This window comes from Colossoma macropomum, unplaced genomic scaffold (assembly GCF_904425465.1).
Source record: "Colossoma macropomum unplaced genomic scaffold, Colossoma_macropomum, whole genome shotgun sequence".
Taxonomy (NCBI): domain Eukaryota; kingdom Metazoa; phylum Chordata; class Actinopteri; order Characiformes; family Serrasalmidae; genus Colossoma; species Colossoma macropomum.
Genome location: NW_023494799.1, coordinates 31,483,446 through 31,498,516, shown reverse-complemented (window position 1 = coordinate 31,498,516; position 15,071 = coordinate 31,483,446). Strand labels below are relative to the sequence as shown.

General features: G+C 40.8%; 1 protein-coding gene across 2 annotated transcripts in view; it reads right to left on the bottom strand.

The window, feature by feature from the left end:
- The window catches only part of mafgb (v-maf avian musculoaponeurotic fibrosarcoma oncogene homolog Gb), a 40,926-nt gene extending 25,855 nt beyond the window's left edge, over positions 1-15,071 (bottom strand). The window contains exon 1 of one of the 2 annotated variants that reach the window (XM_036585980.1): positions 14,852-15,071. The gene's annotated coding sequence lies outside the window, so the exon portion shown is untranslated. The remainder of the gene's footprint in view (positions 1-14,851) is intronic. The other variant, XM_036585979.1, reaches the window with a different exon arrangement.

The window sequence follows — 15,071 nt, the reverse complement described above, 5'->3', positions numbered from 1 at the left end:
CCAGCACAAAATACTGCTTGTTATTCATATTATAACTATGGAAACGTGTTGCCCTGGCATGTATTTTTAGGAAGAGGCTATTCACTTCCTCCATGATGACTTAAACAGACAGTAATCAAACAGGGCAGATATGTTCAGTACTTCTTACACTTACATAAATGTTCTAATGGATTACTACTTTGAGAGTTTACCTATGAAGAAGAAAAGGTAGAAAATGAGAAAAGTAATTTTGCAAAAAGTTACATTTCAGTTATTGAAATTTGGCTCATTCATTTTTGTGTTTGACTCCTTAAATGGCCAGGACCCACCAGCAGGCCCAAAGTTTTATATACACTTCTATAACCAAGAATAGCTCAGCCAGTTTGCACTGAAGTCCCTGTAGTTACTGAATAATAAGCCTTAGCATGTAATAAACCTGGGAATTTAAAGGGTTAATTTTATTCTGTTGTGTTGTTGATGGCTACTCTGACTTTTTTTGGGATTTTTTGTACCAAAAGTACCACAAAAGGGAAGAAAAGAGCCCAACAAACCTCAGGTTCATGTGATAGATGCTGAAGTTACATTGCAGTTCTATTAGATACTCAATACATCATTATTAAATGTAATAATACTTTTACCTGAGTATGAGCTCAGGCTACACTCTTAGTGTGCTATACAGTACCAAAAAAGGTTATATGAATAGTGAAACCATTCTGGTGCAATTTAGAACCATTTTTTAAAAGGCTTGTATATGGAGAGAATTATACACAACAGGTTTTCCATCACAGAGAAGGAAAGCATGCACAGCTCTGTGTATATATATACACACACACACACACACACACACACACACACACACACACACACATATACATACATATATATATATATATATATATATATATATATATATATATATATATATATATACACACACACATATCATTAAATTTACTAAACAATATCAAAGTTTCATCCACTGAAAGGCTCTTTAGGTTCTTCTATGGCATCACACATAAAATTCTTTCTGGCACCTTTGTTTTTAAGACTATGTACCCTCATCTGATACACAGTTATTAAAATTATTAAAAATTTAAATAGTAAGATTATTACTGAGCTTTATAATGTGACATCATTAAACCGGAAAAGTTTACCGATAAAGAGGAAGAAGGCAGGATAATGGAGTTTAATGATTACATGATTAAGTACCTCAAAGACTGGAAGGAGCTAAAAATAGCAAAAATGGGAAGCTTTCAACAAACTGGGCCTATAGACATGCGTAAAAGCATCAGTGTATGTGTCTGTGGGCCACTTTTAGCCTTATTAATCCTGTTTGGTGCTCTTGTGTGAAGCGCAGACGTCTTTGCGAGTTCCTGGTAAGCGTGGCTCTATCGTAGAGCCGGCTTACACAAACACACACACGCATGCACACAGAGACACAGACACAAACACACTAACGGGATTTAGCTCAATGGAGCCGTATCAGACCTATCAAACTGAATGAATAATAGGGCTGAACGCTGCCTGGGAGGCTGTAATAAGACTACATTATACAAATCTCTTCATTTATTCAGTCTCAGGTGTTTGTTTATCCTCCAATTAAAAAGCTCAACTCTGATCCTCGGGCAAACGTACATCTATGAATGAGAGCGTTTCACCATTTCTTAAATTAAACCAAAAAAAGGAAATATAGAAAAAGGTGGAGCCAACAAAATTCTCTTTCAGGGGTCCCCCTCATTCACTGTTTCTAAAAGCAGCCTTGCTATTGATTTGAGACAGGCTCTCAGCTAAAGTGTGAAGTAAATAATTGAAGAGAGAGAGAGAAAGAGAGAGAGAGAGAGAGAGAGAGAGAGAGAGAGAGAGAGAGAGAGAGAGAGAGAGATCAACAGAGTACGACACTCTTACAGTTTAAATGATCAATAAACAACAGAGGGAAACATCATGTGTTGAGCAAGAAAGAATGAAAGAAAGAACGACAGAAAGAAAGAAAGAAAAACAAAGTCAGACAGAAAGAAACAGATAGAAACAGGAGTGAGAAATACAGAAAGAGAAAGTGAGTGATGTAAAGAAAGAAAGAGAAAGTAAGGGAATGAAAAAGAAAGAAAGACAGAAGGAAAGAAAAAAAGAAAGAAGAAAGAAAGATATAAAGAAAGAGTGACAGAGATAGAGAGAGAGACAGAGAGGGACACAGAGATACAGGACTGGCTGTAATAGTCAGAAACACAGAGGTGCAGTAAAACTAGAAGAAAAGGATGCAGTGAGACGCGAGAGCTCCGGAGAGGAACAGAGGGAGAGTGTCTGTATGCTGTAAGTCAGGCTGGAGAAGAAAAGCGTTCTCTATCTACAGCCGTTCACATCTCAGGTAGTAAGTGTGTGTGATGACAAATTTCCCAACACAAGCAGAAAAAAGTGCAGAGTCAGGAAGTGGGTTCCTTTTTTTATTTAGTAAGGGCTTTTTCCACAAGAGAAACTCGTAGGTTAATTTGGTCCCCCCACCTCTTCAGAGGAGACGGAGATAAAGTTAACTAAATCTTATTTCCCCTCCACTCACACGGGTCAGCACAAAAACAGCAACAGCAGATAGAAATAAATAACCGAGGGGGGAGGAGAGAGAGAGGGAGAGAGAGAGAAACTAAAAAGATATATAGATAGATAATGAGATAAATAAAGGAAAGAAAGAAAGAAAGAAAGAAAGAAAGGAGAAAATAGATGAGAAAGAAAGAAAGAAAGAAAGATGGGTAAGAAAGAAAGTAAGAAAGAAAGTGAGAAAGAAAGTGAGAAAGAAAGAAAGAAAGAAAGAAAGAAAGAAAGAAAGCAAGAGAGAAAGAGTGAAAGAAAGAGAGAAAGAAAGAAAGAAAGAAAATAGATGGAGAAAGAAAGAAATAGATGGGGAGAGAGAAAGAAAGAAAGAAAGAAAGAAAGAAAGAAAGAAAGAAAGGAGAAAATAGACAAGGAAGAAAAAAAGGAGTAAATAGATGGGAAAGAAAGAAAGAAAGAAAGAAAGAAAGGAGAAAATAGACAGGGAAGAAAAAGTAAGAAAAAACAGAAGGGGAAGAAAAAAGAAAGAACAGATGGGAAAGAAAGACAGAAAGAAAGAATAGATGGGGAAAGAAAGCAAGAAAGAAGAGAGACAGACAGACAGATAGACAGACAGACAGACAGACAGAAAGCTGCTTTGAGACACAGTCTAACTCTCTGGTCTTTCTCTGTAGTGCAGTGGTGTAACAGTGTTAGCCTACACGTTAAACAGAATGTCCAGCTGGCACTGAGGGACTGTCCACACTGAGGTACCAGCCACACCGAGGGACTGTCCACACTGAGGTACCAGCCACACCGAGGGACTGCCCACACCGAGGGACTGCCCACACTAAGGGACCGTCCACACTGCCATCGTTTTACATTTCGTCACCACATTCACACCCACATCACCATGAGTCAGCATGATTCCACCCAGTCTGGACAGTCTGGAGCTCTTTACTGTGTCACTTCACATGAGCCTCGTTCAGGAGCAAAATGCTGCAGACAGCTTTACGTTACAGGATGGATGAGCACGATAGAGCTTGTAATCGAGTATCTACTGATTTTTCTGACAATTAATTAAATAATTAAAGCTTTTAAAAAGGCCTGAAAATGGACTAAACATAACAAGAACAAACCATGTTAAAATAGATCACTGGAAAGAGACAAACTAGAAAGCCTTTAAAAAGACTTGCACAGAAAAATGCATATAATGCATATAAATGGGTATGACAGTCCGGTTCTGTGAGAGTTGCAGATTTAAAGAGAAGCTAAATTTGAACTGATGTTTCTTATTTTTTATGAATCACGTTTAACTGATTAATAGTGACATCCCTAATGCTCATAACACAGGAGTGTACGGGCCCGTGTACTTCATGTGAACACTGCAGCGTCTGCCTCCCCAGGAGGCCACTATGGCAATTCCAGCCAGTCTTCTACACCGAGATTAAGTCTGTTCTTAGACAAAAATGCAATGCCACTGGTGTTTCATCACTGAAATGCTTTAGGCTCATTCTGGGTGTGGGACACCAGCAACTAACCCCTTAGAAGTCGCAGTTATTACTAGCGATCAGAAAAATGTACATTTATATGAATTACTTCTCAAAGCTCATTGGAGGAATTCTGTTGAAAGCATGAACTAAACTTCAAAATATATTTTATTATGATTTAAATTTATTGGAAAGCTGTTGTGCATACGGTCTTGTTTTGTGGTAAGCAAAAACATCATTTAAATTTTTGCCACGTTTCTGACATCAAATCAACCAGAAAAAGACAATGTCATTATATTTAAACAGCATAACAATGACCATAATAACCAGACTAAGGGTTGAAGCATTCATCTCACAGAAAACAATGGGGTGACATCCATGGCATTAAACAGTGACCCCTCCCGCCACCTGTCCTCTTCTCACCTTCCCTTCTTTTCACTTCTTCTTCACTCCATCGCCTCCTCTCCTCTTTTCACTCTCCTTTCCTTTACCTCTCCACTCACCTTTTCTCTCCTTTCACTTTCGCCGCTCTTTCCTCCCCCTCCTCACTCCTTTCCTCTCCTCGAGCCTTTATGAGGGTACAGCCAGGCTCGAATAGAGCCGACTGACACCAGAGAGGTAGAAAGCAAAAAAGACTGTTACCTTTCTAATCTACCTCACCTAAAGAGAGGCCATGTGCTTTTCAGTGCAGCATCGTAGTGACCTCCACCATCTCCACATTAACACACCTGCATGTCCTTGACACTCAGCTTTACAAGACTAACAACTGCAAAACAAGCTCGTTCCCTTTCTCTGTCTTCGAGCTCTTTCCGAAAGGTTTTTTCGGGCCGCCCCGTTTATCTGTTGGCTGCTTTTCGCAGCGTGAGAAACCCAGGAGCAGCACGCCACTGCGGGTAAAAACTGCGGCATATTGCTGGTGAGATGATGCAACTCGGAGACATTCACGAATCCTCTCACAGCAGCCCAGCAGTCCAAGAAAACCTTCAATGCCACACAAAAAAAAAGCGAGAGAGAAAAGATGTTATGAATATCCATATTTCACTGCGCAAACTCAACTGGGTCAAATAAGGTGGCCTGAACAAAATACTCTCTTTAATATAATAACCGTAGCATAGCTGGTACCTCTTAGGTCCACTCTGAACACTTGAAAGCATTCGGTACCCTTGTGATTGCTAAGCCAATCTTCCATTCATAATCACCGCACAGCAGAAGAGACAGACGCGTGACATCATATCACCAAGGATAGAAACAAACCTCTCTTTACAGATGATACCCGCAACTTCTGAAACATGCCACTTTGAACCCATTAGAGGGTCTGGAGTCATAAATAAGATGTAAAACTGACTTAGTTCAACCTTTTAAGACGTTCAGGTGTGGTGGGGGGAGGATGCACGTTACAATACCATTATGACATCACAAGGAGTGCTGGAATCAACCACTGTGATGTCATAACTGACACCTTATACCTCTTTTTTGCATTTTGCTGTGACTTTTTCTATGTTTAAGACGTTCAGGTGCTGTGGGAGAGGATACACTTTAGAATACCATTACGAAATCACAACGAGTGCTAGAATCAACGAATCAATGAAGCTGTCTACACCAGCTGCAAGCTGCAGACCATGATGCGGTGAGACAAGCCGTTTTTGACAGACGTCCAGTTGCTATTTTTGACGTATTGTGTCATATAGCTCAGCCATTCAACCTCAAAATAAAAGTGGAGAAATTCAGATTTCTAGGACCCATCCAGTAAACAATTTGGAGAAAAGCTGCAAGAGTGCTGGAAGTTGGAGGAGAACACTGTTTGTTTTGTGTCACTGATAAGGACACTTAGCTAGTAAGCTTACACTTATTACACTTAACAGGTACACGTTTGCAGATATAACTGAGTTGCTCAACACCAGGGTGGTATAATTCTATTTTGATTATGTTATTTAGACTACCAATGTTACATGAGGGCATAAGAAATGATGCGTTATATACTCTATTAACCACGTCCAAAACCACAGCTGCACAGCTCTGTCAGCAAAGCAGCTATTTCTAATAGGGCTGTTGTTTGTTCACGTTTTGACGCGTGCAGTTAGTTTCCAGTGTAGACAGCCCTGAAGGCTTTGTGACGTGATGCAATACTACATTTGGTCGCTCTCATGCTGTTAGGACATGGTGCAAGATGTGGTGGGGGAGGATACACATTAGAATAGCGTTATGACATCACAGTCACAATGACTGCTAGAACCAATCATTGTGATGTCATAATTGACACCTTATGGTTCCTTTTTTCTATTTTGCTGCTACGTTTTCTATTTAAAACACAGAGCACCATTAACGCCTACACCATTAAACAACCTACACCAACTTTGGTTCATTTTCCCCTAAATGTCCATTTTTGCACAACTCTTGAACACACCAGCGCAACAGATCCCACGGCTGTGGCCGTTTGTGACGGGTGGATGAAACCTTGTGAAATGCTCGAGATTCCCACTGAAACCATCCTTAAAAACACTCCCGCTCTCTCTTCTGCTTTCTTTCTGAAACAGGGGATAGGGGCTTGCGACAGGAGATAGATATTCCACTGTAGAGGGGAGATTATGCTTAACTTCTTACAACCTATTTCATCATTGCTGAGGAGGGGAAGCGAGAGCGAGAGAGGGAGGAATAGACTGCACTGATCCCCCTCCTCACTACCACCCCAAAGTCCTCTCTCCTCCTCCTTTGTCTGGGCTTCACTCTCTTCACACTTTCAGTCCCTTTTCGCCCCTGAAAAAACCTTTCAACTCGTCCCCCTGGAGCTCAGCGCGGCCATGAAGACCGCAGACCCGCTGTCTGTGTCTATACGCAGCTAGGGGTGTAAATTTCTGACCTCAGTGTTTCAATTCGATTAGGATTCTTTAAGAAACAATTCAGCTAGGGCTGGCCTGAATAATTCGAGTACTCAAGTATTTGTTCGTATTATTGGTATCCAGTTATTTTTTAGTATTTGGAAGCGTCTTCGTTAACCGTCTGGATCTTATCAGAATTCTAGCCTTGTGGAGTCCTGAATTTAGAGTTAGAGTAAGGTAGAGGCTTATTTATCACTGATTTAAACTAAATGTTTCATCATAAATCCAGAGAAAATGGCAATTACTTACCAAGGGATGTGATATTACAATATAAACAACTGTCAGACCCAGGTAATGTTAACTAAAGGTGGAACACAGCCACACGCTCCCCTTTACTCTTTCACAGCTCTCCCTCTCTTCTTTGAAAGACTAAAGCAAGACAAGTCAGTAAAAGATATTAAAATGGCAAACAATATTTAAACAAAAAGAATTAGCAAATACTTGTTCATATGTTTGGCTCTAGTCCTGACGGTTGAATGACAATCTCCTTATTTCATATGTTATGATGTTACTGCGCATCTGTTTTGCTGCCTCTTTGGCGCATTCATCATAAAAAAGTACAATTTACAACTGTATGAAACTGTTACAAATCAAAAACTGGAATATGTTCATAGAAACTATCTAAAACAAATAAGATTACTAGAGGCGACTGACAAATTTCGGTTAATGATAAAATGTAAATAATATTGTTAATAAAGGAAGTATGGAGCATGAGTATTCAGGTACTCATTCAGAAGAACCAACCAGCACTCAAAGCCTGTAAAATGCTATTAGGGCCAGCCCTAAATCCAGCGCATCATGAGATCTCAAACAGGTTTGTGTGATTCAGAATGATTTTTAGAAATATCAGAAAAACTATTTACACAGTACTGGAACAAAGACAATAAAAACAACATAGCAGGCTGTGAGTGCATATATTATTGAACATCACTATAATGCATTTTCATTTATTTTAACATTCCAGCCTTTATACTCCAGCAATGAAAACTCAAAACCAGCAGAGATATTCAAACATTCCAAGGTAACTGAAGTATTTCTCTCAGTTCTTCTGAATAAGACCCAGTCAATTACTAAGAGCTCTGAAGCAAAAAGACTGTGCACTACAAACATCCTGATGCTACACCAGCACTCGTGAAAACCTGCATGCAGTGAAACTAACACATGCACACAGAATAAGTTAATGATCACCTTGAGCCTGTATTTACTCTAAGCCACCTGCCACATTGCGGAGGAAGGCGTATAGAGATGCAGCTCATTAAGCTCTTTCCCCGTTTCATCAACCCCTCACCTTCCTTAGACAACTCCCTCCCTAACCCACTTCCTCCCACACACACACCTCACTACGTCTGTAAGCGTGTATCTGTGTGGGTGAGAAAGTGTAGACTGTGTGAGGGGTGTTATGAACATTAGCATAAAGCAACTTCTGCATTGTGTGTGTATTTGATTTCATACATTTTCAGGCCAAGAATGTCCTGACTTTGTTAAAAAAAAACAAAAAAAAAACAGAGAAGAGCATGGCTAATCACCAAAATGTGCTTTTTTGCAAAGTCTACAGTAATGTACCAAAGTCAGTAACCACCCGTCATTTATTTAATATTCAATCAAAACAGCCATTAATTTCTGAGCAGATTAGATATATAAAAATATATCGGTGTTTGGATTGGAGGTGTGAAAAGATATCCCTGCATATTTCTTTGAAAAACTGAAAGCAGGTCTCTTGAATAGAACCGAAGTCATAGTAAAAGCGTAAATACAATAAATGCTGAAAATTTGGATTAGTTGTTGGGGTAATTTTCTGTTAAATATGTTGTCAGTTGCCTGATGCTAAAACATGAATAACAGTAGTTTACTGTTTGATTTTTTAAACAAAGCTATTTTTTATGCTTAGAAAATGTTATTACACAGAGATAGTTACATATACATAACAGATACGCCAAATGAACGAGCCTACGTCCTGACATTGTACATAAATGTGTATGTGTCAAGTGTGCACGTGGGTGTTCACGCGCATGTGTGTGTAAACCAAAGCTGATGAGACGGAGGGCTCTTGCTTCGTCTAAGCTCAGCATTTCCTTCCGAAACAGTGATAAATCTCAGGATCGTCTGACGCTACTTGCCGAGTAGCGAGCACCATTCATTTGTCCCCATAACCGCCCCCGCTAAACATATATTTATTAAACACGCCTGCCACAGACAGAGCGAAGGCAGTGCTAGAGATAGCAGCCCTCAAAAATGAGGGGGAGAGACACCGGGGGAGTGCATCACTCATTCGGAAACTTTATGGCAAAAATGTGCCACTGAACCTCATTAATAAATTAAGGTTGCTCTTCCAAAAAAAGATCGATGACACATTTTTCAGTGCCTTGGCAAAAGGTTCCAAATCGGTTTGCCTTCCTCCAGTTACACCTGGTATGAGAGGGAGAGATAGTGATAAAAGAACAAAAAGCTTTTCAGGGGCTTTTTCGCCCTCACTGTCCAGCATGAGTCACTCCTGACCGGACAGGTAGGCTGACACAGTATACCCAGAGAAAGTCTAATTAAATAGCCATATCCTTGCAGACGCTTACAACATCCGTGTATGCATACAGTACAAGAGGGCTGTCCAGACACTTGGTTATTTGCCCTCGTCATCATTCTGCTGGAAGCAAAAAACAGAAGAGAGCTAGTGAAAAAAAAGAGGAGCCTGAGTACCTGTTAGCAGAAAGAGGAAGCACAAAAAACTGCCATCTGTTGCAAAACTCTTACTGTAAATGCAAACCATCGCATTTCTTTTCATGCGGTGGTGATGCAAGGGTCGCATTTTTTTCCCTCCCAAAAATTGCCGGTACAGCATTCAAAGCTTGTAAAGTAAGCACACAGACACAAAAACACACACCACATACAAAGACACACTGATGTATGTTAACATGCACTCAAAGTTCTTGCTAGAAAAATGCTGTTTTTATCAGTAAGATAACAATACGCATAGGTAAAAACAGTACAGTCATATCTGCACATATGAACATCTAAGGTGAGCTGACTGTGTTTCCTTCTCAACCAAACTCTTTGTTTTGCACCACGAAGGTTAAAGGCAATGAAGGAGTCAGCAAAATTCTACAGGAAGCAAAAACCTGAAAGCGCACACATGTATAAAAATCCATATACAGTGCTGGGCGCATCTCAGAAATCCCCTGCAATCATTTAATTTTCAGTCAAATTAGTCACTAAGTACAAGCTATTCAGGATATATTTCTGAGGAGTTTAGATACAAGATAACGCACCTGCATAAGGAAGGGGAAAGTCAGGAAAATACATAAAAACCAGGAGTTTCCAAAACTTGAGTTAAAAAAATGCTTAAAAGATACTGAGAAAATGGGACTAACAACCATGCAAGACCCGGTGACCACCAAAACAGTCCCCATCAGATAAGCTGTACTTACAGCTTTCATCTTTGAGAGATATGATCCTCTCTTGCTTCACATCAAACATGAGAACTTCCACTTCGAGAGGATAACTCAACGCTATGGGTCTGAAGTATGTGTAGCTGTCAAGAAGCCATACAAAAGGAAATAAACAAAAAAAGAAAATCTACAAAACAAACAAAGAATGTCCTGGTGTTCTCAGAACTTTGGGCTGACCACCCCAGAGTCCAGGCCTCAATTTCATTGAATTTAGAATTACAAGGATTGTGAGAAGCAGAAAATAACAACTAACTTCTAAGACTGAACTTTGGAGGTGTGGAAAAATTACCCTAAAGCAAATCCTCTGAAAAGAATGGAAGCTATAATAAAGGCAAAAGGTTGACACCCTAAATGCATTCAGTTAAAGTTTGTGTGCAATTTTCTGCTAAACATGCTTTCTCCTTTTTTTCCTAGCACTAAAAAAATGAATAGCTTGAACACAAAGGCTGTTTTGACTGATGTGACTTTTGTACAGTACTGTATGTCACTGTAGAAACCGTGTGGTCAAGAACTTAGTTTCGATGCACGCTGATATTTTAAAAACCACCCCCTAAACATACATGCACGTACACAAATGCTCCATAGACCTGCTGCACTCATTTTATGCCTAAGTATACCCACACTTGCGGAAGAGCAAGCTAAGTAACAAGTGAAAACGCCATCTGTCAAGCGAGGGTGCGTTTCAGTTGCCTCAGCATTTTTGGAGAATGCCTTGAAGACAAAAAGCTTCTTGTTCCCTTCTGTCTCCACCAATCCTATCCCACATTCTTAATCTTATCTCGTTCTTTCCTGCTGCTTTTCTATTCAACCATCAGCACATTCAGCCCATCAGCATCGGTCAGCGTTCAATTAAGCCAGGGAAAGTGAACGGGGGAGCAAAAACTGCACCGCCTAAAGTGCAGCCTAAGTACTCCAATGATCAAATTACACTTGTTCCCCGGCCTCTCAACCGGACCATTTACACCACTAATTGCACCAAGCGCCACAAATTACAATTCAGATTTTATTGGAGAATTTTCAGGATAATACGGTGGACGTGGCTCTTGAAAGAGAAGCTGTAGCTATATGATCCCCCTCACATGGTGCCTTTGTAATCAATCAGCTAATTGATTTGCACAACAAACAACTAATTGAGCACCAGGGCAATTAGATTACATCTCAGGGCCTTTCCAGTTCCCAACATGAGGGACATGTGTGCGCACGTGTGTCAGAACGGCAGTGACGGAGTGAATTCTGATATCTCAAGGTACAAATCAGGGCTGAATCTGAAAGACAGGTTGAGGCATGGCTCAGTAACACAGGTTACATTCTTCAAAATACAGCACAGGTCCCCAAACTAGGATCGGCATGTTCATGGTCAGCAAGAGCAGACCACACTAGCACTTACAAAAACATATTAATGAAGTAACTACACATTACCACCAATCCGAGCATAAACACTTAGTATACAATTCCGCAATCTGAAAGTAATTAACACCTAGAAAATGTAAAGAACTAAGTCAAGATTTACCATAACATTTATCAATGCCACAGTAAACAGTTCTAAACTAGTTACGGCTAGAAATGTGCCTGTTTAAGTGGAGATTCATAATAATAATAAGAATGTAATCATCTGTTATAAATGATAATAACAGTTACCACATTATAATGCATTCACAAAAAAGCAGCCAGTAATTATTGTTGTTTAAAAAAGAAGTACACTGATTTTTTGCATAATTCCGCCATTGCAATGTAAACAGTTATTCAGAGTGGTCTGATGTAAAATGGTTTGCTGTAGAAAAAGCTACTCTCAATGTCTACAACACAAATATAGCCATTTTATTTATTATCCAAAACCACTGGTGAGCCTACACATGTCTTCTGAGTTTTTATATGTAATGTTTATGGTTGTAAAATAGCGGAAAATGTGAAAAATCTGATAATCGTCAAACACTTTTGCGGATTAATCTGCCTTACAAAAGCCCTGCATGTACTGCTCTGCTATGAATGGACTGATCTAAATGGATTAACAAGACGTTTTAGGCCAAAACGTTTTTCACAAAACTATCATAAAACAATGTCTCAGGCAACAGGCAGCATATACATAACGATTTTGTGCAGTAACTTTTTTGAGAGGTAGGTGTTAGAGGCAATAAACTCTTCAGACGTCTGGTTCCTATCATCACACTGTGAACAATTCTGACTCAGTAAGTTTCTCTAGAATGAAGCATTTCACATTAAACCACTCTGAATGACTTTCTTTACATCTTAACCATTTAATTATGCAGAAATTTTGAAAAACTGGTGGAGTTCCCCTTTAAGTGCCAAAACAGCCAGGTTATCTGTTATAGTTACTAACGTTATAATACGTTCACACAATGCATATTCAGTGATTACTGTTTTAGGTCTTAAAAAAGTAATGTTGTCTGTTATAAGTATTATAATAACAGTTATCACATTGTAAAGTATTCACAAAAGCAATCCAGTGATTACTGTTTTAAGCGCTAAATCAGTCAAGTTCTCTGTTATAAGTGTTGTAATAACAGTTAATAAGGTTATAATGTCTTCATACAATGCATTTCCAGTGATTCCTGTTTTAAGTATTAAAATAGTAACGCATCTATTATATGTGTTATAATAACAGTTACTACTGCTCTAATGCATTCCCATAGTGCCTATGCAGTAATGTGTTTGAGCGGAGCTCCCGCGTTGCCATGGCTCCCCGGTGCCGGAGCTCGCAAACAGCAACGAGTGATGAATCAGCAGCCCGGTTCGCTCACTCAGAAAACAAAAAACACTATAGAAACAAACACAAAATAACAACAAAACCTCAAGCGACGAAATGACTACATGGCTGTCGGCTCTATGTAAATGAAACGATTAAAACAGCCCCCCGACAAACGCGCCGTTCAGTCATTAGCGAAAGAATCGCCTGCTTTGGAAGGAGACAACGGTGGCTAACGTCGCTAACGTTACTCACGAAGCCCGGTTGAGAAATTTAAATCGAAAAAGTGCACTTTGTCAACAAGCTCCTTGTTCAAAAGCGAACAGAAATGTATCTTCATCGTCGTGGAAGGGAATAAACTTCTTCACACCCTCTAAAATGAATAAATTTCACTTCAAATCTGTCCGTATACTACTTACTACTACTACTAACCTGTACTACTACAACAACTGCCGTAACGAACGACCTCATAAAAATAGACAACGACTTCGAGAGCTGGCAGCTTTCAGAAGGGAAAAAACTGGACACAGCCACGTTGACGTCTATTATTAGCCAGCCAAGCTACTACGACATTGGCAAACAGGTCTCTTTTCAGTTAACAGAAAATAAGTCTGCTAACTACATAATCTCCTGACTTACCTCAGCTAACGTTAGCAGCGTGTCGCCGCTGTGCTGTTTTCCAGCGGGTGTTTGTGCTGAAGCAGCAGAGGCTCCCCACTCGGCTTTATACCCCCACCTGGGTGGCTGTGTTACCCCTAGCTGGCGTGTCTAGCCCTAGCTGAGTAGATATGGCCGGTTTGTCTACCTCCAGCTCCGTAGATGTGGATATGGGCTGGTGTCTGAGCTCACGGTCACGTTTTCTCGACGAGCTACTTACTGGGAGCTACTGGGGGGCAAAGCTAAGCTACATTCCCACAGGCAGCACGCCTGGACCCTCTGTGCACAAACGATTTCCGAAAATGTGACAAATTAAACATGGCTACGCAAAAGCCGACGACCCCTTGCTGCCCACACCTGACTGACAGACTAAAGAGGGGGTGGAGGGGAAGGGGAAAAATGCTCCCACACTGTAGACTTGATTCCAACCGCGATCCGACGCACACTGTAACGCCGAGCTCTTTGTGTGCGGGTTAAAGTGCCTCTCTGCGGGGCAGGGCTGTGGGTGTCCTCCCGGTGCCTCGGCTTAATGACCCAACCGTGATGAATCAGCACGGCGAGCCCTTTAATATCCCCCACACCTCCTCATATCGGCACGATGTCGCTTAGCAAAGGCAGCCAACAACACACATACACACAAACACTAGTTCGTATGCCTGTCTTCAAGGGGTCTTTCCATCTACCTATTCTAGGGTCTCGATACTGCTGTGCCTACACCTAACCCAGCCCTAACCCTAACCTCAAAAACCGAAAGCTAAGCGGTGGGCGATTTACTTTTTTTCTCTAACAAAAGCTGCGTTTTTGATTAAACCATTTCCTTAATGGGGAGCAAAATATTAAGTTTTTCTTTATCATGTGGACATTAGGTCCCTACAAAGACCTGAATACAGTAAACACAGGGATCTTTCACTCTCTTTCACACTCTCTCTTTCGTGCGCTGTGAGAGAAAGGCGCGTGCACACTCAGCAAAACAGCCAAATGTCCCCACAACATGATAATGTTGACGTTTTCCGTCCTGGTGAGCTTATGATCCCCACAAAGAGCTAAATACATACCTGACCCCACACAAATACACACATAAACGCACACGAGCACACGCACCAGAGAGGCGCGTGCACACTCAGCAAAACAGCAAAACAGCCCTCGCGCGAGCTTAGCTGACTCTGACACTGACACGGCCGCCCTCACCTCAGCGCAGGAGGAGCGCAGAAGCCAACTTCGGGTCGTTTTCCCGCCCCTGGAAAGGCACATTTACTCACCGAACCCGAACGGGAACCGTCTTCGAAGCCAAAAGAGGGCCAAAAAGTAGAAGCCGAAGCGACGGCGAGTAAGTTTAGTCGGTGTTTTGCCTCGGAAATCGCTGCTCCGCTCCTCTCCGCCTTCTCCTTGTTGATCCTCTTTCTCTTGT